This window comes from Meleagris gallopavo, chromosome 1 (assembly GCF_000146605.3).
Source record: "Meleagris gallopavo isolate NT-WF06-2002-E0010 breed Aviagen turkey brand Nicholas breeding stock chromosome 1, Turkey_5.1, whole genome shotgun sequence".
Classification (NCBI taxonomy): Eukaryota; Metazoa; Chordata; class Aves; order Galliformes; family Phasianidae; genus Meleagris; species Meleagris gallopavo.
Window position 1 is genome coordinate 76,686,833 of NC_015011.2, and position 4,715 is coordinate 76,691,547.

A 4,715-nucleotide genomic window follows, 5' to 3' on the forward strand; every position below is an offset into this window, starting at 1 on the left:
AAAAACCTAATGAAAAAATTTATGGAAGGTGAAAACAGAGGGTGAGCATAGCGCAGATACATTTTTCTTTCATACAGACCCCCAGTGGCCACACAGTGCTCATACCCAGCATCTGACCCAGACTTACAGCCTTGTCCAGATCTCAGAGGGAAGACTGAACACCAAAGCTCTGTTACTGTTGCAGCTCTGATGGATGTGTTACAGTATGTCACAAGCAGCCTGACAGTCCTGTTCCCTACAGGCATCCCATCTTCCAGCACCTGAAGGGTGAAAGGCAGCTGCCATTCACCCCAAGGCAGCTGGAGAAGCCACAGCAAAAGAGTGTGTAAAGACACTCTGTGTAAAGAATGTCAGAAGTGAAAGCCTCAGGGGCGAAGAGGGAAAGAAATGACGTCACTGTAATGGAAGCCTTTTCTACTTGTCTGTCTGTCTGTCAGCAAGGACTTCTGAGTCAATAAATATCAGTCAGAATGCACAATTCCTGCTGACCTGCAGTCCCCCCTTCATCTCTGGAGAAAATAAACATGGGTTCTGGGTGCTGAGCAGCTCTGCCTTCTTCAGAGCTCCCATTGTATTTGTGTTTGTGGTGTTTCAGCCAGCAGCACCAGGCAGCGTTCATTTGGTAGTCCCAGGAACTTGGAGGAATTCCCCGGTTATTATGAGATTATCCCTTCACTGCAAAATAAACGATTCTTCACCAATTCCATCTCAGGGGTGTTCTCTCACAGATGTTTGGGAGTCAGGAGGGGTCAGGACAGGAGGGACTTGACTTGATGTATAAATCCTCCCTGTGCAAGCTGCAGTTCCCAGAACAATGCCCTTCACTGTCCAAGGCATCCATAGAGCAGCACCAGGAGCTGCCTCTGGAAAATCCAAACCCTACATGCCTGGAAAAACTCAAAATCAGATGCAGAAGGGAATTCCCTGTCACTCATGTCAAGAACAGAAACATCAGATGCCACACCCCAGCGTTCCTGGTAGAAAGCATTCTGCTTTGTGTTTCCCTCCCTGCCTTATTCCCAATCTAAATATAGAGCAACATGTCCTTGCTATCAGTAGCTGTAGTTGATGAAGTACTGATAACAAAAGAGCCAGCATCCCCTATGCTTGCTATTTGCTTAGGGAAACTGAGACACAGAAATGTCTTTGTTACTCAATTTACTAGCAGCAGTAGTAAATTGCAATTTCATATGTAGTCTGACCACCAAAAGGGGGATGTGACATACTTCATCCATGGGCTTCACAGGTACTTGATGGCAGTGGAGTGACTCAAATTGTTCTGTATTGTGTTCCACTTTCATCAATTGGATTCTGGTGGTGATAGATCCTTCCAGCTCTGTTCTCTAGGACCATGGTGCTGCTTGCTGCTAGCCCCAATCCCAGTTTCTAGTTCCAGATTTCCTGTATTTTGTTCTTTGGGGCTTAAAGCACACTAAGACTACAGCCATTTTTACACAATGCCTGGAAGACACCTAATAAATTGTGATTCTCCATCAGCAACTTATTCAAGACTGTTTTCTCCTTCTTCCCCCCACTCTCTCTAAATACTTTGTTAAAAGCATTAAAGATTTAGAGATGTTTTTATGTTGAGGTTCTGGATTATTTACCTGCTTCTTCAGGCTTCAAGAAATAATTACTACTGACCATTTCTGACATCAGAGAACAGAGGGGATTTTCTTTGGAAAAGAAGAGGTTGTACAGATATTCTAGCAAGCTTCAGGTCGCTTGTCTTCTGAACTACTTGAAGTCATTCTGAAAGCTAAGGTTCCTCAAAGTTTGCAGAATTTGATTTCTGTGTTTTCATACAGAGCACTGTTGTTTCCAAGGCAGTCTTACCAGCCTGAGAAACCATTTAAGTATAATGCCACAAGACTCAAGATGGGTTAGTATAAAGGTGTGATGTGCTTCAACAAATGTTGGACAGAGGCCTGACAGGTCACAGGGGTGGAGAAGATGTGCACGAGACTGTGTGGCATAAGGTGTTCAAAAGGAACTTTTTAGAGGAAAGTGTAGGACAACAATCACAGGTGCTAAGAGCTACACCAGGGGACGCAGTCTGTGCAGCTTTGTGGTCAGAGACCCTGATTTCCACAACTCTGGAGCCCAGTCATGCTCTAGAAATCACAGCTAATGTTTTGGCAGTTGCAGCTCTAGAAGTAACTGTGAGAACATGAACCAAGAGTAAACCATTGTAGCAATGAAGAGCTGCCTCAGAGCTGGAAACAATAGCTCTCACTCCACCTTCTCCAAGCATTTCAGTCACAGCCTCATGAACTCATTTACTCTGCAGCAGTGGAATTTGGCACTTTCCCAAAACGTGAAAATTCAGTATTTTATCAATAGCTGTGGTGAAGTATCCATTATCAGTTTTTTACCAGCTTGTAAGCCAAACCAGCATAAAGCCAGAGAGCAGGCTCTTCATGGTGGGTGAGGCAGTCCTGACACATGGCAACAGCAAGGCTGAGAACTGTGATCTGATAAGATGTTGAAGCCATCTACAAGATAACTCCTTTCTGGGCACATACCAGAAAAAGAATGTGCTGGACTATGCTTCTTGAAACAATACTTCATTAAGCAGGGCCCTGACAATAGAGATAGATTGCCTGGAGACATTGTGGGGCCAAAAAAAGATAAAAGCTTTCTTAAAAGAATGGTTGAAAATATTCACTGCCATATTGTGATGATGTCTATTTTCAGCAGCGATGGGCCGCAGCTGCACATGTTTGTGTGAAGAAAGGAAGACAAGAATGAAAGGATGTTTTTTATATCATTACAGTTTGGCCCCATCTCACTATACCATACACAGAAGCTGGCTCAGCAAAGGCTGTGTTCTTTTGAATCCTCTTAGTTTGGAGAGAGCTAAGGTAAATAGTTGTTAATTAATTTCATTTAAGCCATTAATGAGAATCTGATTCTAACTTGCTTCACAGCAGGATAGATTCTTGCCCATATGTTGTCTATGCATTATATAAATAATACTATGTTAAGAAAATATTAACTTGCAAAGTGAAACATTCAGATGTTAAGGATCATCAGCAATAAGTCAGACTTATTTCAGGCCTATCTGTGAGCTACCTCACAGTCTTTAATTACATATTCATACAACAGTTTTCCACTGGATCAATGCTGCAGATACTTTACATTTGAGATCTTTTTTTTCTACTTGTAGGTGGTTCACGTATTACTGCACATCAGCCAAGCTCTGCTCTGAAGCCTGCATCACTAATTTTCTGTGGATTATTTTCCTGTAATGTTCAATTTTGAAATTGCCAACTTGAATTACCTGCAGCATGCTCTACTTTAGGCAATAAGCATCTGAGGTCCCTCCTCTGTCATGTTTCCAGTCCCAGCCTAAACCCCTCCTTGAATATAGGACTATCCTGATGTCCTTTTTCCCAATATTTTAGTCCCAGTTCCTTACCTCACCAGTCTTCTCCCATGCTCTGTCAAATGAACACTGAAAACAGAGCAGATGCAGCACTGCTGTTCATCTCCTGTGACCTGAGACCAGACCATGTACTCCACTGTTCTGGTAGGAGAGAAGATTGCATTTAACTCCTGGGTTTGACAATACAAAGCCATCCTTCAGGGAATGTGCATTTCTAACACCTTTCTGCAAAGCAAATCTTTCTGAAGCTCATAACTTGAGTAAATGCAGGGAAATTTTCACAGAAATAAGCAAGCACATATTCCTGACGTCAGAGAGATCCCCGCCCCAACTGCTGATAAAAACCATGTCTTTCGACAAAATTAGGTAGGGATTATGAACTCTTTCTAATATCCCCTCAAGGATTTTATTTTGTACATGAGAATAAAGTCACCCTAGTTTTTCTCTGAAAACTTGATTAATTATTCCCTTTTTTAAAGGAAGGGAAAAAGAAGGATGCAAGGCAGAGACATTAATCCCTGACATGGGAAATTTTAGCCTAGTAACTTCAAATGTAACAAAGTTCAAACTTAACTGAAATCAAGCTATTATAATAATGTCACACAAATTATCAACATACTTAATTATAAACGTTTATTTTTATGTAACAGTTTCCTCAAAACCTTTTATTCCTGCTAAATGGAAAACAAAACTCCTAGTTTTCCTACTATAATGACTAAAAAGTACAGAAAAATCTTGCAAATATTTAGTAAAAAGAACTCGTTACACTTCCTTCCTGTCACACTGAAAATGTTTGGCTCTAAGCAACCTCTTCCACTGAGTTCCCACAGCCAGCCCACAGTCATTATAAATGCAGATTTTTTTTCCAGAAGACCTTCTTGTTCCAGTTTACATGACATGGATAAAAACAGTCAAAGGAGGGATTTGATTTTGTATAGAAGCATTTATAGAAGCATAAAGGCTGTAAGATTAAGCACACCTAAGCAATGTTCAGGTTTTCCTCAAGGAGCCTCACTCAGACCTAAATTTAGTATTAGGAAAGCCAGGTTGAAGGTAACAGGTATTTGCTGGAACTGCTCAGCAGCAAAGAAACGGAAACCCACTTCCATGTAAACATTAAAACCAGACCAGTCAGAACAGTACTGCAGGGTGCCCAATACAAATTACCAGGGGATCATGAAAAAATCCAAGCTATCAGCCTGAAGGCTTGCCTTCCTCTCCTGCTGCCAGCAGCTGATCTACCTGCCCAAGCAGGAGAGAAGTGACCACTGTCACTTTCTCTCCACTCCTTGCCCTGCCACCATGGCACACCTCAGTCTCTACCTAG